Source organism: Rattus rattus, chromosome 7, assembly GCF_011064425.1.
Source record: "Rattus rattus isolate New Zealand chromosome 7, Rrattus_CSIRO_v1, whole genome shotgun sequence".
Classification (NCBI taxonomy): Eukaryota; Metazoa; Chordata; class Mammalia; order Rodentia; family Muridae; genus Rattus; species Rattus rattus.
The window spans coordinates 27,519,848-27,545,297 of record NC_046160.1 but is presented as its reverse complement, the minus strand read 5'-3'; the positions used below and the strand labels follow the sequence as shown (position 1 = coordinate 27,545,297).

The 25,450-nt window shown below is 37.3% G+C and overlaps 1 pseudogene; it reads right to left on the bottom strand.

Moving 5' to 3' along the window:
- Window positions 1-5,671: 5,671 nt before the first annotated feature.
- LOC116905641 lies at window positions 5,672-6,831 on the bottom strand (annotated as a pseudogene).
- Between the last annotated feature and the right edge of the window lie 18,619 nt (window positions 6,832-25,450).

Sequence of the window (25,450 nt, the reverse complement as noted above, 5' to 3'; positions counted from 1 at the left end):
ATACAATATGCAGGGGACTGATCAAGGATACCACTTGGAAGCTCTCTGTATAAGCTTTATAGAGAAAACGAAGACTCACGAGGTCAACTAATGAGCATTTCTCAAAGGAAAAATACTGATAACTTAAATGATGGAATTATGTGGGTGCTTAAGTTTTTGCGGTTTGTGGAGTATAAATCAGAGAAGAAGATTTAAGAGAAGTATTTGTTTGTCAGAAAATTAGAATGAAATCATGAAATTGAAGCAAGAATATATATTTAAAATGAAATTACAAATAAGAACAACATGAAATATATTTTGTACATAATTAGGTCATGGAAAGTATTTCTATTGATTTTATTTTTATTGGGATTCTATTGCAAAAGATCCAGTAGAATGATCTAGTCTAAATAATTATGGTATATTAATATATGTACCCCAAGTCAGATGAATACCACATTCAGGCACAATGTGATTGACATGGAAAAACAAACAAACAACAAATAAAATTAGCAACCCAATTTTTAAAAATAATTGGGAAAGGTTTATATTTTCTAAGAATTTTAGAGATGTGAATATATTTAACATCTATCAGAAGGGAGTGCAAGTAGTACCAAGAGAGATGCACATAAACATTTGAGAAAAATATGGGATAATGGTCAAGAGGAGAAAGGATAGACAGGAAAACACAAGTGAAATGGGTAAGGAATATCTCATCTGAGATGAAGGCACCAACTGGAAATGGCAGCATAATCTCTTTCTATATCACAGTCAGTATTAAGGAAAGAGCTCGTGCAAAGCGTAAACATGTGCAACATATCACTTATTGTTACCCCATTCAATTCTTCCATCAAGTCTAGTACAGGTCAACTCCTGTTTCTACCTCCACCTCTCCTCTTTTTCAAGAAATAAAGGAGGCACAGATTATTTAAAGAAATACCCCATTGCCATAGTTGTTGCAGGATAGTTGATCACACGGTGAGCCCTGAGATTATGTTGTTTATTGGAAAAACCTGTTTCTAGTGGTTGTGGGGCTCTGCCTAGTACACACCTTTAATACAAGAGCTTTCCATTTATCGTAAACACAATTAAATAAAGTCAAACATAGGTCAAGAGGCAGAGTAAGCAACCAGTTGGCAGGGAGTGAAAATAGAAACAAACAAACAAACAAATAACAACAACAAAAAGAAGACAGTAAGAAGTCAAGAAGATGGGTAGCCACATAGGGAGTAGAAAGGGAGCCACATTCAACTTGAAGGTATTTTCAGACATCAGCTGAGCAGGAAGGTCAGCTGGGAGCTCTCTTGGCAAAATTGAACAACATATGGTTAGTGGGGTAAGGCTCAGAGTGTGACCCCATGCAATATATTTCAGCCACAATATTTAGGCTACAACACTCGTCACAGTTGGACTGAGGTGACTTGTCTAATCATCTCTCGATGATATCTGGTACATTTTTTTGAGACCATTCCATATTTCCTGACTCAAAAATATCTCAGAGCAGGACAAATTTCCTGTTGCTCCACAGCCTGCATACTTTCCGACTTTTAGGAAAGATACGGCAAATCACTACGACCCAAGGGAACACCAGGCCATCACAGCCCTGGGCTTTCTCCACTGCTCAGCAATAGACTCTTTGGGGTTCAAAGAAATTCAATTTCTGATGATTCCGGAGAGAAGATGTTGGTATGAAGTAAGAGAAAAATAAAATTCTGAGGTGGATTCAGTTAAGGGGAATGCAATGGAGTGGAAAAGACTCATACAGCTGAAATAGAAAACTCTAAGTAATAAATGCCAACAAATTGGGAACTGACTTTTTTTTAGAATGAAACATAAATTATATTTTCCTCCCACATACAGATGCTATAACTGTTTTAATTGCTGAGAAGCTGATGTAGCAATTTTTTTTACAAAGATGTTTGAATAAAGAAATCATCTGCTGTTTCAACATTGCCGTGAAGGAGTTGCCATTCTTCAGAACATTTGATATGTGCAGAAGATGCAATATAAACATTTCACATTGTATTTGCAACAAAATAGTGACATAAACATTTTATGTAGCAACTTAATATATCTTGGAATATTAATCCCTATCAAGTAAATATCAGTAATTGGGCATTTTGAATAATTGTTTTTCAGGTTTTTTTTTTCCCTATTGTAGTTAACACCACTGTGAACATGCTGGTTTCCAAGTATTTTACTTCTGTTGAATGATTTCTTTAGCGTGAGTGCTCATGAAAAGGTTAGAAGCAGTTAATTGTTTTATATTTCTTTTTGCTGTAAACCATGGTGTTCCTGAGACTAAAATAAAGGTAAAGAAGAAACCTGAAGAGATACAAATTTCTTAGTGTAACCCCTACGCTTCTTCCAGTGTGTACAGTCCCTGCGTTATTGTTTATTGTTCAGTTCATATGCCCTTCTGGAAACTAGATATTCTTGGTCATGGGGAAATGAAATTAAATCTTCAGCATCAGGTTCTAGGAGAATATAAGGAGCATATAATTACAGTAATGAATGAATGGAATACCTGTTCTTTTATGAATTTTTTTGGTGCAGCAATGATTCCCCCTTGATTTTATAAAACATGTTCTACCATTATTCTGATGTGCCCTATTAAATCTTACTTTTTAAAGGTGAACATAAACCAATCACTTCATGATGTGGAAATTAGCTCAATTAATCTTCTTTGGGCTTCTATACATTAGTCTCCTAGTTTGTAGGGGTTGGGGGGTGAATCTAAATAGTCCAGTGGAGAACCAAGGAATGGCCCTCAGATAAGGTGGACATTCAAAATGGAAAGAGTAGACCCTCCCCATGAGAAGCCAGCTGGACTGAGACATGAATAGGAAGTACTCTGCCTCTGTTAGATCAAATTACACAGAAAAAAAGTTTGGTGGTTTTATTACTGGCATGACAGCCTCGTTAGAGTCACTTTACTGGGCAGGTATAAGCACATAGTGCTGCATAGAAGAACCCTCAATGCGCAACCCTTTGGGAGGAGTTTATGGTTAATCTTCAAGAAGCACAGAATAAGGTTGTTCATGTGGTTCTTTAAGTTGTGATGATTGAAGCATGGGGCTGTAAGCCCAATGATGTTGTCATTTGTCATAAACTACCTGAGCACTGGGGTTACAAATGTTTTGCTAAGGAGTTGACAGGTTGTCTTCAGAAACAAGTCTTCCTCCAGAGATTTGCTTTTGCTTTCCCATTTGTTTACGGCCAATCTTGGCATTCTCATTTAAGTCACACAGCCAAAGGGGATTAATAAGCTGCTTGAACACGAAAATGGTCTCAGATTTATTACACCACGCACGTTCGGAATCTAACATCTGTGATGTCACACAGAGACAAACAACTGTGAAACCCCATGTTGGGTCTTTGATGAGACCTGGGGAAGCTAACTCACATGGAGAGATCTGCCTGAGGTGATTAGACTGGTATTAATTTTATTTTAAATGTGTGAACACTTTAATAAGGCTCTAGGTATTATGAAGTTTGTGTGAATTTTCCTATTGAAAAATGTTTATTTTGTTTGATAAATAACATGAAAAGCCCTTATTGGATTAGCTCGAAGTATGAATAGTGGGACTGTCCAAATACTTGTTATTAATACGACAGATTTGATTTTAAAGGTGACAATTTGAACTCTAGTCTCAGATCAGTTAATCCATGTATTTTATGTAAATTGAACTTCCTAACTTGTAATTTGGTTCCCTGAGTGCATTGATTTCCTACTGTCCTGTGGGGCTATACACCAATTTAAATCCTAAAGTTACTGGCCCACATTCTCTGATATAAAAGACATAGATTTCTGTAGCCTGAATGTTGAACACGGGTCTGTGTGTTTCCTTCTGGCAAGAGTCAGTCACGTCTCTTGTGGGGTCCTGAAACCTGATGCCACTGCATCTGCTTCTGAACTTTATGCCTTCATTTGGGTCCACTCTGCTGTAATAATGGTTGCTCAGTAGTCACTGGAGACTATCTTACAGAAGAAAGAAGCAGGAAAGAATGGAAGGAAGGAAGTGGATAAGGTGAGCTCCTTTATTTTCACTTTTTCCAATCTCTGGGTTAGACCTCAAATTTCCTCTCTCTGAGCACATTACAATTTCCATTGTTTCCTACCATTACACGTCCCTTGCTTACATCAACGGCTCTTAGCCTGCTTCTTCATTAGTCTACACAATGCAACTTCTGCCTTCATCTTGGATCCATGTTCCAGAACACCTCTGATGGTTAAGTAGTTATGGTTTTGCTATGAAACATTAACCCAAACATTCATGTATGCCAAAGAACACCAGAAAGCAGATCTAGCCATTCAGAAATAGTTGAATCTTAAGAACTATGATCTTATCCATGGATTAATCCCTTGTTATGCTGGTTTTATTAGTGGACAAGTACAGGATGGAGGAAGAAGGTCATTGCCCATATATTACCACTAATTACACTGTAAGTTACTTTTCGAATTTTGCCTTTTAGGAAAACAGCGTTTCTCAGAGAGACTCCTGCCTTTGCTTAGAAGATACAAGAATTATGCATTCAGCAGTGAATTCAGCAAGAATACATAAAGCCCTGGTGGCCTGAAGACATCAGATAGAGAGAGGTGATAGAAATTCAGATATTTTTAAATCCATAAACCCTTTTCTTTCCAATGTTTATGTGTGTTGGCCACTCACTGGAGTCTCATTCATGTAGTCAGTATTTTTATCTCCAGAAAATTGTCAAGATCCTCATGTTTGGTCCCCAGACAGCTCTCAGTTATGGGGCTACCTCTCTTCTGTGTATGTTGATCTGCTCCCTACTTTTCAAATGCTTCCAAGATGCCCTCATCTAAGGCCTTCTTAAAAAAATCTTTCATCAGTTTTCATCAGGATTGAATATTCTTACATTTTTATTTCCTGTTATGTTTTTTTTCAAACCAGTGATGTACACAGTAAGTGCCAACCATATTTTGGATGTCTGTAATAATATGAAAACCCAGGCCCATGGAATATGAAACCCCAGGCCCCTCAACATATAGCCATGGTACATCCTGTGGTAAATTGGGTATGAGCTATTTTGTTCCTAATCATTTCAAGCACATCATGGTAGTCAGAGATGGACATGATGAACCAAAAGCAAGACATGAGTTAAGTCTAGATTCTAGTCCCTTTTCTGACACTAAGGATATTCATGACCTTGGGAAGCCTAACTCATCTAATGCAGTTCAGTGTTAACTTTCTGCAAAAAGGAAAGACATGCATATAAGTTGTCTATTTCAGGCCACTGCCATCAGAAAGCCAATTTTGTTATAATTTTATAAAAGCACTGTTTTACTGTTTTGATTGTTTATTTGAATACATAATATTTTTTGAGAATTCCATAAAATACACTACATACTGTGGTCATATTCATGCTCCCCCTTCTCTGACTCTTGGAGCTTTATCCTTCCAAGCATGTGACCATATCCCTTTTAACTTTGCCCTTTCTTTCTTTTTTTCTTAAGAATCACATATATTTACAAGGTGGACTAGGATATACTTAACACAGCAAGAGATATTCATATCTCTCTGGATTCCAACTCCATCTGAAGACACCTCCCTACAGTCTGGAGCCAACGCTCCAGACAAGGGGCAACCTGTTTTTGCAGCATGGGTTTGGGAAGTCTGTTCTGAAGTGAGGTCACCTATGGCTATCATCACTGCCCCAGCCCCAGTCTTTCGTGGGTTGTCCAGTTTAGCTGTCCATGAGGCTCTCAGAGCTGTGGGGAGGACTCCTCAGCTTGGGAGTAGACAGGTGCTCCAGCTCACAGTGGCCATTCTCAGAAGCCCTGCGTGTGAGTTTCTCCTTTGTGTTCTCCTGACTCCTCTTGTGGTCAACAATCTGTTGGAGCTGGTGCCCAGCATATTCTGGCTTGGTGGTCAGAGGACCAGCTGGAACAGCTAAACCTAGAATATCTGACACCATGTAGGGGCGCAGCCAGCCCACCAAAGGAGTACTCCCCGGGCTATAGTGGGTCTGTTTGTGGTAGAAGAGCAGTCCATCTACCTGAGTCCAGGTCCTCTGAGACCTGAAGTCTCAGTAGCAACAAAGCTGAGTTCCTCAAAAGGAAAATCCATAGACAGCACCTTGCACAGGCTCTCAGGGGTACACGGGAAATTCTTAAGCCCCACAAACTTAAAGGTTTTAATATTGGTTTTCTCTCCAAGTCCTTCTTCTTCTGGTAACTTTGAAGGCATCTAGTAGAATCTGAAATCAGTCTGACAGTCATAAAAGGATTGTCCCCGCCAGCACATCACATCCAAAACTGTACGTCTGGTTCACTTCCCTGTAAATGCAATCCGGAATGGTGTAGTCTTTGGCTGTTGTTGAGTTTCTCCTATTGCCTCCTGGAAGAAGGGAAGAAAACGTATTGATGCAGTAGGCACTCTTAGTGTAGGCACTGGTTGAGCCCCTGGAGGCCACGATAAGGGCTCTTTTCCCAACAGGGCACACAACCACAATCCATTCCTGCCCCAAATCTGAAGGGACGTCAGTTAACCACTCAGAAAGCATCAATTGATTAGCATAGCGTTTTGGTAACTTCTTGACAGGGTCCAAATCCATTTCCTCCTCATCTTTCTTCTTCTCCTCTTCCCCACTCTCCATCCCTGTCCAGTCATCTTCAGCCAGTCATCCGGCCTGGTTCACATAATTCAACCGCTTGGATATCTGCAGCTCTAGCAACCGGCGCCGCCGCTCACTCTGCTCCAAGGAGCTATAATACTTGGACTTGTAGTGGGACAGGCGAGGGTGTGGGGCAGCTGTGCTGTTCAGTTCTTGAGACACAGAAAAGCTACTAGCTAGGGCTTGGCTCAATTCTTCCATCTTCCCACACCAAGGTGCCACTCGCGCACGCCGCTGGAACTTTGCCCTTTCTTAAAACACATCTTATCCCCATAAGGCCACCCATATGTGCATGAGTGTAGAGCCATTCGCTAGAGCACGGAAACCCTACTAGGCGGCAGGCACTGAAGAAAGCTGACTCCTCCCTCATCATCATATGCCAATAGCTCTTTAGATAATGGTGATTTTGATCTTGCATGCCATTTCACATTCATACTGAAAGTTTTTTAAAATCACAATGTATCTTCTCCACTTAATAAGTATACTATATTTCTTGAGGACATATTTTGGATATTAGCCCTCTGTTGGATATAGGGTTGGTGAAGATCATGAAAACCCATTTTGTAGGGTGCCTTTTGTCCTATTGATGGTATCTTTGCCACACAGAAGCGTCTCAGTTTCATGAGGTCTCATTTATTAATTATTGATCTTAGTGCCTAAGCTGTTGGTGTTCTGTTCAGGAAATGTCTCCTGTACCAACAGTTGTACAACAGCTATTGTCTACTTTCTCTTCTATTCAATTTAGTGTATTGTTTTATGTTGAGGTCTTTGATCACTTTGGACTTGAGTTTTGTGCAGGGTGATAAATTTGGATATATATGCACTCTTCTGACATGTAGACAGTCAGTTAGACCATCACCATTTGTTGAATTTTTTTTTATTTTGTGGTTTTGGATTCTTTGTCAAAATCAAGTGTCTGTAGATGTGTGGGTTTATTTCTGGATTTTCAGATGTAAAGTGAATAAACAAATTAAAGGAAACAATAAATATATTAAAATTATCAGGCAACGTTCACAGAGAAGAAAAGAACGGGAAATCATAAGCAAATATGTTAAATTATACTTGAGAACCAGTCTCAATATTTTCAAACCAGGCCATGTATTTATCCTTTAAATCCATGGAAGTTTTCTTCTTATTTTGACAGCAGTCATCTTTTTTTCCCTCCTTAATTTTATTTCAACAAATAGTTTCCTGCTATGCATGTATATCAAATGAATGAACAACTAAAAATAAAATTTAAAGAAAAAAGTGTATTGGTGCAAGATTTGTATAGATTGACAGGTTTGAATTTTTCCATAGAAATGGTGGCATGCCTCTCAGAAACTCAGGGAGAATGACTTGGAGACCATGTGGGGAACTATTGAGAACTTCTGTTCCTTTGTATATTTCCTGGTCTGAAAGCTGGGGGACAGACTATTTAGCCTTTCTGGAGTTTGTATTTTTGTCCTTGAGGATGGACAAGCAGGTTCATGGGTACACAGTTACAGTGAATGAAGAAGTAGAAAGGTTTTTCTGGGATATTGTGCTAAAGTGATTCTTGGCAAAGAATCAGCAAAGGTTCTGGTAGGCATTTGGCAAAGCGGGTAGATCCTGCTTCCAGTCATTAAAGGAAGAGCAACTTATTCCTGCTGTTACCGCTCTGACCAGAGAAGCCGGATCACAACCTGCTGCTGACAATTACCACTAACAGGCTGAGGCGCTCGTCACATCACACTGTCAGCCTGCACCATATTGCTGACAAAGACTGCGACCTTTGGTATACTTGAGTCACTAAAATAATGAGGGGTCAGGAGGACTCTCATTTGCATAATGTAAGGAATATATATGTTACTGCCAGAGAAGAATGCCATGTATAATAAAAATGCTAGCATTCTGTCCTTCCTAACTAGATGTGTAACCTCAGGGTCAGACACAATGGAAGTACAAAACCTTAGAGCATTAATCGGATGCAGATCTTGTAGTTTTCTGTTTTGGACACCTCTGAAGCCTTTCTTGGTATAAAATCGAGAAACAGTAGCCAGGAGGAAAATACCATAAAAAGAGTTTAGAACTGGAAAGCAAATCCTTTTTCTATTCTTGCTTATTATAACCCATAATATAGGCCATTTATTCTTCCTGAGGCTCAGCTTCTCAAGCATGAAATGAGGACCATGATTCTGTGGGCCTAAATGAAGCAATGCCAGGAATACTTCTTAGGTTACCATCAGTGCTGAGTATGGAATAAAATCATTAATGTCCTGAGTCAGTTCACAGTGTTGCCTTAGTTTAGATCTTGCAAGAAGAGCTCACAAAGAAGACTTTTGTAAACATGGGCAGAAACACAGAGTCAACTGGGGCAGAAGAGCAGTCAGAACTGTTGTTAGTATGATTCTGAATGGAGAAGAACGGAGAAAAGGTTGGATGAATGCATGACACCTAAAGACTTTTCATTCATTCTAAGGATTGGAAACACTGTGTCTTCACATGAAGGTGGCTGTTACGGTAGGGCTGGCTGTCCTAAGACGGGTATATCTTAGTATCACCAACAATCTTACTCTATAGCTGAGAGGTAGTTCCTTGGTGCAAACAAAGGAATTGCAGTGGCTATGTCACTGTTGTCCTCTCTAGTTGGAAGTGTAAGATCATCTACATAAGTGCTGCTTATGTATAATGCACTAAGAGGTCTCAGAAATGGCAGCCTGAAATATAGGCACAGTACCCAGCTAATGCAAGAGAGGGCATAGTGGAAAGCAAAGAAACTGTGAAGTGAAGAGATGAGGGCAGTCAAGTCCTGACATCTTCAAGGAGGCCAATGTCACAGAGCCATAGCAAGTAAGGTAAGAACAGCATGGATCAGGTCATGGGGTCTGACAGGGGCTACCCAATACAGAACCTTATTGGAGATGTGAAGATTATGGTTTGGTGATTTTTCTTGGCTTACCAGGTAAAATCATTAACGTATTTTTTAAGGCAGATAATAAATGGCCTGATAAATGTTAACATTTCAAGATGCTAGTGTGTCTGGAGTGCATGAATTATGTGAGAGCAAGAGCGGAAGAAAAGAGACTGGTTATAACATCTATGTCAGGTGATGGCAGTTGGATCAGACCTGGGGCAGGATGCTAAGAGCACCCTTGAAAGGGATCTATCCAATGTTTGATGTGTTGAAAGTATACATAACCAAACTCTTCTGATGCGGGCAGGAGGAAGCCATCATTAAAAGGTTGTGCTTGAAACCTTGGCTTTCAGGACATGGTATTTGGCACTGAATTTCTTTAAGTAGAAAACTGAATAGTAAATAGTTTCTTGGAATTAGATATGATCAGACTGAGATGCTTAATTGATATTTAATAACATGTATAAGGATGAGCTTAGAAGATATAATTTAGGAGATCATTGACATATTGGTTATATGCAAACATTTAGTTAAAATTACATTACATAATAAACATGCCAGGAGGATAGATATCCTAGGATCACATTCTGGAGGCCTATCAGTTTGAAATTATCTATAAGCAGTGGGATAAAATACATTATTTGGAAACCTTTCTGGTTTCTAGAGGAATCAGTGATAACCCATCATACTTTGAACTTAAGAAAAAGGTTAATACTCTACACTCGATTTCAATATGTCCCTTTGCTAATAGAAATTTAAAAATTGGTCAATAGTATGGTGTTAACTAAACTCTTAGAAAGTTATTATACTTAGTGTATATGCATAACATACAATAACATAAAAAATAATGTATATTTTAAATAATAAAATATTTTCCTGCACAATATCATTGATCACTATACATTATAATAATTTTGGGGTCTTTTTTCCTTAGGAATATTGGAAACTTTAAAGGAAAAGTGACAATAGGTTGCGAAGTTGCCGAGTCTTGGTTGTCATAAAATACAACATTTACAGGACTTAAAGTTTGCTAGTGGATTAGACCAGAGTTCGACATAGTTACAAATAACGTTGGACATGCAACCCAAAAGAGCATAGGCCAGTGATTACCACAGTATTACACTAGTGCAATCTTTCATCTCACTCATAAAAAGTGATTCCCACACTTTCCTGCTGTCTGTGAGTTCAGAGGCCACTCGTAACATAAGATGAATTGACTATGGAAAGTCAGTACTGTTTGGGTTTTCTTGACAAGTTCTTTATTACCAAGATGTTTCTTTTATTCTTGGTGACAAGAATTATTCTTCTTCTTATTATTATTATTTTTATTATTATTATTTTTATTCTTGGACAACTTCATACATGCATTTTGAATACCCTCACAGTCCCATAACCTTCCTAACTCTTTCACTTTCTTGCTGAACAGCCTCCAAATGAGCTTTCTAGTTGGGGTGAAGTGACAGAAGTTGACACCTCCTTTGACATCAATTATTACCCTCAATATTACCTCAGAAAGGATGGGGCTTGTTGGCACTTCCTCTCTCTCATTGGATGTCGAAGATACTTCTCTTCTTCAGTCATCCATGACTGTTGTAGGTCCACCAACTGGGTTTTGAAGATTCAGAGTAACTTCAGTGAGGGACATAATATTGTCTTCAGACACACATCCTACTTTGTGACTCATGTCATGTGATCTACAATGCTCAAAAGTGGTGCTTTATAACTAGTACTTACCAATCATGGATGCTTAATCGTGGTGGTTTAAAGTAAACATAGACAAAGAGCTTAAAGTATGCTTGCTGTGAGAGTGCAGGAGAGTGGAGAACAACGGTCTGATTTTGAAGATGAGACATCTGAGTCTCCATATGTGGGCATGTCTTATTATATGCCAGGGAACCCCAGGTGTAAAGACTGACCAGGAATTTATTTATTTCACTACCACTTAGTATCTGAAACAGGTGTTAGTGGCTTTGAAAATGAAGGGAACATCATCTGTGTTGCCATACTCCATCGATTCCGAGACAGTAGGACCTGAGGGAGTTTGGCCTGGAGAAAACACTGATGACATGTGGACTGTCAATAAATATTTGATGTGCTGTCATGTGGAACAGGAAGCAGGCTTGCTCTGTTTGAATCCAGCAGGCAGAACGGGGACAAATATATGAGAATTATATGGAAACAGATGTGGACTCAACATCACAAACATCTTTCTAACAGTGGGAACAATTTGAAATTAAATAGGACAATTGCACAAAGAAACTAGATTATTGTTGCTTGGAGATGTAAAAAAGACTATTTTTTCCCTAAAATATTTCATGAGATGATGGTAGGCAGTTTCTAGTATATCATCCAGGTCAAAGTATTAATAACACAATATTTGAACATTTAGAGTTATATTTGAGGGAAGGGAAGCACTTCTTGGGTCTTTTCTTTCATTCAATACAGATATCACCAACATGCATCACAATGCCAAACACATTTAAAATATGCCCTCAAAATATAATAAACAAGGTCTACTTATATCCATCCAAATTCCTTCAGGAGCCCCGTGATCTGCATATGTCTCAATTTCTTTACTAATTCCCCCGTTTTATGTTTCTATTTATTTATTTCACTGGATCCTACTCCAGACCCCGTTTTCCTTTTACTCCTCTTCCTAGAAAATATTTTAAAAAAGGAACACACTCTTTGGCATCCACTTTTCCTGACAAAATGTATTACTCGTACTATTAATGATATTCTTGACATTTTCTTCTGTCTACAACTAACAACAACAACAACAAAAAGGTCCCTGTCTTGTATCTTTCCTGGTTTGCATTCTTATAGACTCGTAAAAGTTTATATCTCATGATTGTAAAACTTGAGGGGAGATTACCTCTTATTCTTTGATGCTATAGTTTTAATTGTGAATCAATATCTTTTTTTTAATGTTCAGTTTAAGGCTTGTTACCCACCACTTGCTAGCTAAAGAACTTTTATGGGAATATTACCCACCAATTCTCTTTTCCACTCTTGGAACTCAGCCTTTCTCGAGAATTGTCTTAATGTGTCTATCTCCTGTCATCATTTAGCACAAAAACCACTTCCTTTGTATAATCCTGGTACTGGGGTTTCTGAATAATATGGATATTATATTTTAATTGTTTGAGAATCTCAGTTTTGTTGTCCATAATGGTTATTATAATTGATGTTCTCACCACAGTGTGCATAAGTATCTTTTTTTCACATTCTCTCCAATGGTGACCATTGTCTTTTTGATACTAGTTGGCTTTGCCCATTCACTAATCAAAGAAACTGTAGGCTCTTTTATTTGTTATTTTCTTTTAACTTTGTTTTTCTATTGAGTCATTGAATTAAGGATAGTAACTTCTCCTGAGGTTTACTGTTGGCAAATGCATCCTTTCATTCATTTCAAAGATTTTCTCAGCAGTTAACATTGGAGACAGGAGATCTCATCCCCTCATTTCTTTGTGACCTAGGCTTTTGAGGTCACATTAGAAAGGAAACATTGTTAAAGTCAATGACAAGGAATTGTCTCTCACTTCTTTCTGACAGCTGTGCAGTTTCAGATCAGATGGTTACATTTTGGTTCTGTTGTATATTCATTTTTGTATGTCATTAATTAAAGATCTGATGTCAATCTTCTCCATGTTCCTATTCATTTTTTCAACACTACTCAAAGGGCCTGTTCTTTATCTGTTGTGTATCTCTGACGTTTTTATAGGATCTAGAGGTTAAAAGGTACATATTATATTCCTGGTTCTTTATTCAGTTCAATCACAGAATGCATCAATTAAGGTAGCTTGTATTGTATAGTGGCATATTTGGATGAAGATAGTGATATACTTCCAGATTAGTAATTTTTTTTGTATTAACTCTTTTGTGTTTTAAGTGTGTGTATGCTGATTCCACATGAATTTTAGGATCATCCATTTTCATTTTGTAGAACATGTCATTGGACATTTAATAGGCTTATGTTTAATTTGTATTCATTTTGAGCATGAGAACCTTTAAAATGTGTTTGCTCCTTAATTCTACGAACATGGAATATCTTTTCATTCCTTTGTGTCTAGTACAAATCGTTTCCCAATTGTTTTACAGTTTTCCCATTATAGGTCCTTGACTTTCTTGGTTCAGTTTATATTGGGGTTTTATTTTATATTTTTGAAGTCATTTTAATGGAATCATTTCCTTGGTTTATTTTGAGGATGTTTGGTGTTAGTTAAAAGAAACTGCTAAGCTGTAGATGGTGAACATTTATTAAATGTATTGCTTTAAAAAGTCTTCAGTGTTTACATTATGCTGGGGAATGTCATGTACAAAACAATATGACTGCTTCTTTCCCAATTTGGATGCTTTTACTTTTATTTCCTCCCTAATTGCCTTGGCTAGGACTTCTATAATGAGTAAAATTGTTAATATAAGAAATCTTTGTCTTGCACTGATCTTCAAATAGAACTGCTGGCTTTTAAACAGTGAGTGGGATGTCAGTTGTGAGCATAGATAGTCTGGCCCCAGAGAGGATTTATTCTTAGATGAATTCTTAGAAGATTTCTTTTTTTCTTGAAACAAGGTTAAATTTTGCTAGATATATTTTATATGCCCACAGAGATGATCATGTGGTTTTGTCTTTTATTGTGTAATGTTGTATTTCACATTTACTGGATTATATATATTAAACCATCATTGTATTTCAGGGAAAAATCATGCTTGAGCATAGTGAATGATATTTTTAATGTACTGTGAATTGGATTTGTGCATATTTTGTTGGAAAGTATTGCCTCTATATTTATCGGGAATGTTGGGTTGTAATTTTCATTGCATTTAAGTGTTCTTTGGCTTTGATATTATATTAAGTCTTGCTTTGCTAAATGAGCCCGGAAATGTTCCATTTTTCTCATTTTTTGAAAGAGTTTGAGAAATCTTGGCACTAATTCTTTGACTACTTGGTAGAATTTACCAAGGGAAGTCATCTGGACCTAGGCTTTTTTATTGGGTGGATTTGATTCTAGTGTTCTGGTCCAGGATTTTTGTCTTTATCTTTTCCTGATTTAATATAGGTAGGTGGTATCTTTGTAGAAGTGACTGTTTCCTTTTGTTTAGATTCTATTGATGTGTATGATGACATAACATTCTCATACAAATCCTTTGCATGCATGAAAGCATGAGACATACACACTCACCTGACCCAAGCTCTGTGCTATTCCACTTAAAGACTTAAATAGGGAGTTTGCCTGCAGATCATTGTAAATTATCTACTCACGGTCTCTGGATGAGATGACTGAGAGAAGGATTTATTTGTTGTAACAGGTCTCTAAGGTATTATTTGATGCATGAAAATGCCAACACAGAGCCATGAGAATTGCGACGAATCATAAAAACATGTTGTCATCAAAGAAACAAAGCAAAGCAGTTATGAGTGACCCCAAGAAAATAGAAAGCTACAACCCATTTGAGAAAGAATGTGGTATGATTTACAACTTAGTGAGCTGCAAGAGGGCACACATAGACTTCTAATGAAATTAGGAAAACAATACCCAAGCCAAATTAGAATAAATGCAGAATTCACAACATCAATAACAGCAACCAATCAAAACAGAAGTTATGGAGCAGAAGAAATGTCTTAAGTTAAACAAACAAGAGAACTTTAGAGCAGTCTTACTGAAACAAGCAAGGGACAGAGAGAGAGAGAGAGAGAGAGGAGAGAGAGAGAGAGAATTGCTTAAAGTAATTACTTGAAGTAATTATGACAGAAAACTCCTCAAATCTACAAAGAGAAATGAATATCCACATCCATGAATGCTAAAAGACCCCAATGGATTAAGTACAAATAGATCTTACTAAGACCTTATAATTAAACTAAAAAGTCAAAGACGAAGAGAGAATTGCAAAAGCAGTGAAGGAAACACAGCTCCTCAGGAACGTGAGATGCCCCGTAAGGCTACCAGCATATTTCTTGACAACAACAGATCAGATCAGGAGACTGGGTGTTCTGCACTGTCTATACTGTCAAAATAAAACCCAGACTATCAGTCAAGAATTTTATGTCTGGCTAGGCTGCCCATCATAAATAGAGAAAGAATTGCACAGAGAAATAATTCCAAGTTTAGGAACATATCTCTATAGACTTGGAGAGTTTTCGATTTGAAATCAGGTTAATTAACAACACAAAAATAAGAAATTATAAAATCATTATATGAAGAAGGAATATCTCAAACTCAGAATTTTATAACCCTGTAACAACATGATATGGATCATATTTAACTGTAGAACAAAGTTAAAATACAGAGGTATAAAATAACAACTGTAGCAAATAATAAATACATTTGCTAATATATTTGCATATTTATTAGCAAACTTGCTAATAAATATGCTGATGTTTGTAATATGCGGTTAGACAAATTATAGCAACTTTGTGTTTGAATGCAAGTTTAATTAGCTTAAAATAGACCACCACATCTACAGAGTTCTCTATGTAATATTTGTGGTGACCACAAGAGAAATGCAGATAGCAGATATTTAAATGGTAAAGAGAAAGTTTAACACATGCTACCAAATAACAAATATTGCATAAAAACACGAGGGAGGAAAAACAGAAAAGGAACTGAAGGGTAGTAAGTAAACAATGAACAAAGAAAACAAAGATGGATGTGGGGAACCTTTCCTGAACTTATAGATTCTTCACAACCTTATTAATACTTACTTTTCAATACTCATATATTACCTCTAATATGAAATTCAAAGGTTAGAAAATTTGTTCTGTAAAGAGCCAGAGAGCAGATATTTAATTCTTCTTGCTGTATGACCTTTATCCTCATTACTGTACCTGCCACTGTGGCACACATGCACAGAAAGCCACAGGCAATACATAAATAAATAAAAGTAATTTTATTTCAGGAAAATTGTATTTATAAAACAAGGTAATATTTGGCCTCGGGGCTATGAATTTCAGTCCTGAACCTGTTCTTCCTCCTTAGGAGGAAGATTACAGAAATCTCTGTAATTTTGATTGTTCAAGCTATCCAGACGCCTTCAATGTCCTATATTTTTTGAGCCATGCCAGACATTAGTTATATAGAAAGGAGTGCAAATGACTAGGGAAATTGCTAGCTTCATTTGAAAGTGTTTTCTTTGCCATTGTTAGGTAATGAGGGTCTGATTGTCCCTTTGACCAAAATGTACACCCTATTTGGTTTAATTGGAGTTTACTGGGCCTTTGTTTATATCTGACTCATTTGTATTTCGTGTAAAATTATTCTTCCTACATTATTTGATATTAATCTGCAAAGAAGGAGTGAGAGAGGAAGAAAGAGAGATTGATTCATTCCTTCGTTCCTTGCCTTTATGGGCTGCCAACTTACAAAGGTCACGGCTCGTTGCAAACGAAATTAAGAATTCAAAACCTCACAAAAAGCAAGTGTTGGAAATAGGCCCCTCTACCACCCTTTTCCTTATTCTACGTACAATAAAATGTGGGTAGCATAGCTGCACAGTTTCTTTAAAACTGTCAATCCTCTTTCTCTTACCTCCTGGCAGCAGCAGATTTCTGTAAACATTGTTTGGTAGAATCAAGGCTGGCGTTCGCAGTCTCTTGAGTTTTCAACGCAGGGTTCTCTCTCTGTACCATCACTCAAAACTTTGCGAGTTACTTTTTCTCCTAGTAGAGAGCATCGTCTTGACACTATATTGAGCCCCAAACTGCCCTCCGATTATTTCAAGACACTTCTCTCCACCTTAGAACTGTTCTTAACCTGAGCAGTGCTTACACACATACTGGTGTTATTAAAAGCAATTCTCCATGTTTATCTGAATTCATAGAGAGAATGCATATCCCTTAAATGTCAGCATTGCTAGTCTCCGAATTATTTCCTAGGTACTGTTTTACACATAAATAAATACTGGAAACTTCATCCACAAACTTTATGTTCATATGTCACAGCAATATAATTTTCAGTTGTGTTACCGTAATAAGCAAAAATGGGAGACAGTAGACTAATGGTAGATTTATTTAACTGTTGATTTATCAAATAACCACTTCAGTCAGTCTTGTACTAACTAAAGCCTTATTTAGCTTACAAGGCATGTAGATTAGAGGTTGAAAACAACTGAAGTCTTCATGAAACTTAAGTCCTGAAGGAATGAGAAATTGTTTATATTCCTATCTTATTTATCTTTAAATTGATTCTTCTATATTTCACCTCAGTTACTACTTGATAGTCATCCTATCCTAGTGAAGTTGATGTTTGAGGGGTCTTTGTGAATTATTATTTCTCCACTTTTTATAGGGATTATGCTTTGGTAGTTCTTTCTAATTCAAAATTTAAAACACAACACAGGTCTATTTACCCTTATCACTAACTGCTAGATTATTTATGAGAATGAAGAGGCATGATTTAGAAAGGAATATTATTTCTATCATTACTGAAGTGGCTAATTACTTATCCCAACACATTGTCTAAAGTGAATTTTTATTTGCCAATTTTAAATATTTTTATTAGTGATATATGTTAAGTGTAAATATGCACTAAGGTATTAGGACACTATTCTATTTTTTTCCATTTTTTTGGTATCTTTTAAACTGTACTTTAATTAGCATAGGTTTAAATTTTAGTATCTGGAGAACTTAATTTTGTTTTTGAGTCACACTATTAAAATAGGGGTTTAGTAGGATTGCATTTTGATTTGGAATGCTATATTCGGAAGAGAATAATGAGATTTCGGAAAGGCAATACTCCATGTATAATTGTCTGAATATTTTCCAGCTGCCAATTAAAATAACAGCATTATTGAAGTAATAGGTGTGAAAATGCCTTGTCTGACTGTGTGATGGGGATAAGACTGGACATCAATGTTTAAGTTACAGGGCAAGTGTGATGTGAATCTTGGCTATTCATTAGAAATGGATGCCCACCCTTTCTTTTCTTAACATGGAAAGTTTAGTCTACGTTCATGAGACGCCCCCTGATACACACATGTTCCATGTAACATCTTCATTGGTATAAATGACAATATGTTTCTTCCATTTTCTGAGTCAACTCTCTTATAGTCCTTTAAGTAATCATTCATCCTGAGGGAATGGAGATATGGAAGAACTTGGGAAATATTTCAGGAACTAGGTTAATAAAAGGCATAACTTGAATTTTGAAAATTATATTTACTCTGAGTATTTGTATGTATGGGTTCATGCACATACAGTAAACAAGTAGAGGTCAAGGGATGAATTACAGAAGTCAGTTCTCTCTATGTGCATTTTAAGATCAAACTCGGGCCAGGAGACTGTTGACAAGTGCTTTTAGCCCGCTGAGCCATCTCACGGGTCCTCAGTTTATGTTTTTTGGAAGAAACAATGAGATGGGATTAATATAGACACAATACAAACCCTTCTCTAAAGAGTCATGCATTTACAATTAGTTTGTCAAATTGTGAGACAAGTTTCTAAATTCCTACTCTCAGTTCCACCCCACCATGCCCTATTTCTCATTATCTAGAACATAACCACATTTTCTCCACCTAAGTGGCACGGAGCTGCGACATGCTTAGTTTTAGTCTCAGGAAACGGCAATGGATTTCTACACATATAGCTCATCTCTGCCACGGAGCTACAGTGAATTTCAATTGAATCTATTGTGTGTAATTCTTAATGTTGTCCATTGACAAATTCTTCACTAAATGTGACAAAGTGCATATTTGATCACGAGAAACTGATTATTTGATATGGTTCCAAAACACATTGTCATTTTTTTAATTGAAGCATTTAAAACACTATTGCATAAATCCAATATTTTCAGAAATTTCCCAAAGGCCAGGAATCCCAACAACTAGGGGATGCGCTGCACTGTTTGTCATAAAGTTTTGATAGTTGTGTGCACAAGTAATTAACATTGTGTTGATGCTAGTCATATTAAGCTTTATCCACATTGTGCTTGATGGCTTACAGAAAGAGCTCTTTCATCATCAACTTGAAGAATTTGACAAGGAATGGACTGGGCAAATAGTTTTGATGACCCTCAGAGGTGCTAAGGGTCTTGACTAGAAGGGAACAGGGATGAAAAGGGTCAACTCAGATTCAAGCCAAGTTTTACGACCTGAGTAAATAGAGGTTTCTTTTCTAATTAATGATGTAGAAAGTCGGTTTCTGATTTCTACTTTACAGAACTGGATTAACTTGATACACTTAGAGAAATGTAGGGTATTAAATCTGAGTGGGAAAGAAAAATACAGCGCTCAGAGTAAGTTGGGCTAAGCATGGGGCACCTGCAGAATAATGTGGTGGTGGTCTGTGATCTTCACGGTGAGAAGTCTTTATGGTTCTTTGTACACCAAAGCAGAGGATCATTACAGCAATAAGTTGTGTTAGGTTTCCTTATACTTTCTTCTGAAAAGAGGTCTTGTTATTTTAAAATTGCTGGTTATAAAAAAGAAATTCATTCTAGAATTGAGCTGTATACCACCGGTCCCTCAAAGATGGAAATCCATCAAGCAATGGTTTGGAATCACCATTACAGGGTACTCAGAAGGCTTCCTGTTTCTTTTGCTTTCTGAACCTCAGCCATTCGATATTAACTGATGGATCTTTCTGGCCTCAATCCTTTTGCTTTCATTCATTTCCAAACATTGCTTTCTTTTTGATTTCCTAAGCACTACTCCCTTCTCAGCTCCCTTAATCCGCGCTCATTTCCATTCTGAATTAAGTGATACCACTCTTTTTTCTTAAGTTGTATAGCTCTCCTCTGACACCTTCATCATTTCATGCATGTAATTTTATTTTGAATTCTCTTCATGTACTAACTTTTAGCTCTAAAAGAGTGAAAAGTTTGTTTTTGCTCTCTACATCATATTGAAGAACAAAGCCATTGTTCAGTTAACCAGGCTTACTCAGAATTGCATGGAAGAATGTTTTAAACATGTTGATTGAATCCTGAGACAGCTCAAATTACTCAGAAGGCTATCCTGCCGATGTCCAGAAGAAAGACTTGATAGGGCCAATCTACAGGTATCAGGAGATGTGTGTTTTAGAAGTGTATTTTAAATACCTGATGGGGTGAGTCTTCTCATGTTATGTATAAATCCCTAAATATATTGGTTGAACCTTAGTATGTAAGGTACATATTGATTTTAGATATGATACCAAGATGATGCAAAAAGCTGAACTTTGAGGAACTTCTAAATTTTTATAGAAATAATTTAGTCTAATCTTCTAGAAAAACAATATGTGCTTCAACACCTTTTAAAACTAGTTTTGCTATTGGTATTTAGAAACACAAATGTACACTGGTTGCTATTACCCTTTGGTCTATAAACTATTAGTTATCCTGGGATTCTCTGGTTGCTTGCTTCTGCACACCCTCACTACTGTCTTAAAAGTTCAACTCTCACCCATCTGTAAGTCAGGTATCCCTGGTCCTCTCCTTTGCTGTTCTGAAAATGGTATTGATGCTGTTTTGTCAGTCTTTGTGAGTTTATACTTTTTAAAAAATATATTGATTTACTGCCACTCTGTTGGCATTTCAGGACGAAGGTAAGGTAAATGTATTTGTTCAACCTACCATGTTTCACTTCCAGTTTGACCTCAACATTTAAAGGGCAGCAACTTTCAGGATATTTGTCTCAAGGCATCAGGAGACTGTGACTTCTCTCAGAGTTCCCCACCGCATTGGAAAAGTGTGAATCATTACTGTTATGCTTGCCTACTGCTTGCTTCTCATCAAAATACCTATCCTTCTAGAAGCAATCTACAAGGGCTCAGAAAATATTTTCTTAACGGAAAACATTGTTGTAATAAAGAGCCATTCCTTACCACCAAGAGTAGAACTGGTAGTAAGATATTAGAGATCACAAGATTTCCCCATTGTTGTGCATTAATATATTGTGTAGCTTTACACTTAAGAATGAAAATATGCAGCCAAGACAATTATAACATGGATTAAAGATTGTGAAAGATGGGTAGAGAGGGACAAAATTAAAAAGGCTAAAAAAAATGGGGCTTGCTAAAATGTAGCCCCATTCAGGGGTTCACCTATAGGGTAGCAATCCTTTGCAATAATAAAGCCCTTGTTATCTGTAAGTGACAGCACAATGAATATCACAGCTGCTTTAGATTTTACTTTGTAGTTGAAGAGCATTTGGGTATTGCTGTCCTATTTTGTGAAGCCCTACCTTTCCCCAACTCTGAGTTCTAACTAATATTTCCTCACACTTCTTTTCTAAAACCCAGTGAAATTCATAGATCTTTACAACTTTAAGATATAAGAAAATTCAATGAAAAAGCATGGCTTATGTAGCTTTGAATTCAGACCTTGACAACCAGACAGGATTTATCTCATGCATATGTATTAATTTTAAGTGCTTTTCTGTAACAGTCATTTGACATTTAATATACCATAATTGTATTATTAAATTTAAATGCATATTTGCAATTCTAAAAGCACCACTGAACTTTATGGGTGAAAAATATATTCTCCTTCACCTCGGTATCCTACCACCTGCCAGTTGTTTAAGCTTTATTCTGCCAGTTTGATTTTGCTGCCCTCCTTCCCCCTTCTATGTACAACCTTCCACTCTCAGCCTTCCCCTTTCTTAACATTTACTTATCTCGTCTCTCTGTAATCCACGCTCACTTACCCTCAGTTGCATCTCTCATCTTCCAATGTGTAAATGTTCCGTGCTTCTTGTCTTCGTAATGAGTCCCTTATACAGCCAAATCCCTCACTCACCTGTGGTGGTGGTTCAGGATGTTGAAATGCCACTTGCTATTCATCTATGAAGTGTCAGCATATTCTGAGAGTACATTCTCCCAACCCTTTAAGTAGCCTGCCACTGAAAAAGACTTCCACATGCAGAAATGGGTTTCCTGTCATAATTCTTTCAGGACCAGAAATGAAGGGACGCTAAATGTAGGAAATGAAGAAAAAAATATGATCTAAATAGCCCTTGAATATTTTCGTTATTCAGGATGCAAACTTAAACTTCCTTTATCTCTGATCTAAAAGTCCATTAAAATGTCTTACTGGATTTCCTGCTTTCACCCATTAACTATCTATACCTCTTATATGGTTAAATGTTAATCAGTCCTAAGTTTCTTTAATCTCTGCCACCATTCTTAGAAATAAACAAACAAAATTAAGGAGACTAGTAGAATTTATGTCTATCATTGTTGACAAGGTCTCAAGTAGCCTAGGTTGGCTGCAAATTTGCTAAGTAATCAGGCTGACCTTAACCTCTCCATCTTCCTGTCTTAGCATCCTTGGTTTGTAATTGCAGGCATGTGTCACTGTCTCTAAGAGGAGAGGTCATTGTGTCCCAGTTTAACTGCCAACTCTCCCACTTGACACAAGCATCCTATTCATCCAGTGATGTCATCTGACGGCCTATTGCAAGTGCTTCTGTCACACGGAATGTCTTGTTCTGAGTTTCTTGGACACAGTCTTCTGTGCCATGACCTTGTTGCTCTTACACGTTCTTATCCACTCTTTGGTTGGCTGCTGGTTAACATCTCTGTATTATTTGACTTTCCATGTCTAGAACCTGGCACAGAGCCTGCCATAAAGTGTTGTGGAAGTATATGTGTTGAGTTGAGAAACTGATGCTGTTAATCTCACTCACTACCACTTATTGTAAAACCCTCTTTCGCCCTGATAAGCTTTGCCAGTAAGATGTTTTTGCCATTGAGCTTGCTTTCCCAGCACTCTTTTGACTTCTCTTTGTTCCATCCACTGCACTCCCCTTGCTTGGCAACCCTTTCCTCCCTCAACTCAACTCTCTAATCAGCTTTGTTCTTCTATTTCTCAGTAGTCTCTGCTCCTTCAACAAAAAAACCTGTAATTCATAATTACTTACTCTCCATTGCTATTTACCTCTTTTGAAAGAAAACTTATTTCCCATTTCATAAAATAATAGGGCTTCTGTTTATTACAAATGATGCTGTCAGACATTCTTTCACAGAGTCCTCTCTCTCACTCTCACAGAGAGCATCAGGTTTGAGATAGTATGAACCCACTCTTTGCACTTCTGAGGGTAAGGCAGATTTGATTTTAAGCAGTACTCTCATGCTCTCTGATTTTACTCATGCCCCTTTCCCTATGTGGAAATATTCTACAAGTGGAACCAGTTTGAGCAATCCATTACTACATTCTTGCTTGCTTAAATTTTTTTGGTTTGTAGACTAGATGGCCAGATCTTGCTATTGTTTCTCCTTTCTTAAAATCATCAGTGTTTACAGTGTTACATTTCCTTCCAAAATACTTTCCTTGAGTAAAATCTTCACATCTTATTCCATTAACATGCTTTAGGAAATTGCCTTGGACTCAGCAAACATGTGAGTTGTGTTTGAGAGACGATAGTGTCCAAGATACAGATAGATACATATGGCACCTTCCCTCCTCATATTGCCTCTGCTTACAGAAGGATTGTATGCCCCAACACTCTTGGTTTGGTTAAAAGAATATAGACAGCGTCATATTTATCATGTTATAGACTAGCATGATTATTTTCTTTCTGCTACATGACTAGCAAGATTTGAGATAGAGCTTGGTTCATTAATATGATTTCAGGAGCAGGTATGAGAAAGAACATAGTTCCAGCTGACAAGTTAAAATCATGCAGTGCCAGCGAAAAATAAACAGACAAACAAAAAACAAAACAAAACAGAAACCTGTTGCCAGTATAAAATCCTGAAGCTGGCTAAGTGACCAAGCACCTCCCAGCAAACAGAGGCAGGATACAGAATGAAACTAACTGCAATACAAGTTGCAAAAAGCTGTGTAATTCCAATTTACTAGATGTGCATTCTAATTCATTCAGAGAGTGTGATCGGTTTGTTGCATAACCAGCCTGCTGAACAGTTTAGACATCATCTGGAGAAGGTCTAGTGATGTGGTTGGAATCCTATCTGGAATACCGTCATCCTGCCTGGAATACCTCGATGAAGTTTCACCAAAGGCAAGCTGCTATGGGACAAAAGCTGCTTGAAAGAAAGAATAAAGAGCTTCAATATAAAACCAACCCAATGATAATTGAGGCTAAGTAACAAGATGATAATCTCCTAAACTCCAATGACTAAAGTTTGGTTTACCAAATCTTGGTTTCAAATTGTGCATGTTGAAACATACAGAATACACTTTCCTAGGACAAAGAAATGAACCTTGCAACTATATGTTTGTCTAATAAGTCACGAAGATAGACATCTGTAAAATACACAGAGCATTAATGAATGTTAGAAAAGCTCCTGGGTGGTGGACCCATCCATAATTATTAGAAAAATACATGCAAAATTAACATGGAATTCAGGGGTCATGACTAGAAAGCTCAGTGGTGGTCACTGTCTGAGATGCCATACCTTCCAGAGCATGGACTGTGGCAAGGGTGGCATTTATGTGCTCCTTAAAATAGCGAGAGCATTTGTCATCTAACTAGTAGCCGATCTTCTCTTTGCTTTGCACTTGCCACAGAAAAGCTACCTTTATGTGATTGTCACCAGACTCCTTCATAAGTCATAGCATCTTTGCCAAATAGATACGTGCATTGTTAAGATTCTTCTCTTTGGCCTGAGCCTCATGAATGAACACCATTGAGGAATTCCCTGCATAGGTACTCTTTTACTTTTAAAATTGAGAGAAGTAAAAAAACAAAACTGTGATATCAAATAGTAAAAAAAAAATAAAAAAAAAACTTTAATTTTTTTTCTCTGTGTTTGTCTGAGAGAATGAAAAAAAATGGCTGAAACAGAGATGTGTCCCTCGTTCAGAACCTCTGGGGGAGGAGCCAAAGGGCACCCTAATCCTTGCAGGTGTTCAATGGAAGCACATTCTTTGTAACTTCATGAGGGGGTGATCTGTGACGAATGAAGCCATCTCCGATACCTGCTTACATGTTACTAGAGTTACCAATCATCCCTTAGACATACGCAAAACAAGGGTGCACAGTGTTATTTAGGTTTAGTAGAATGGTTTCAGAATG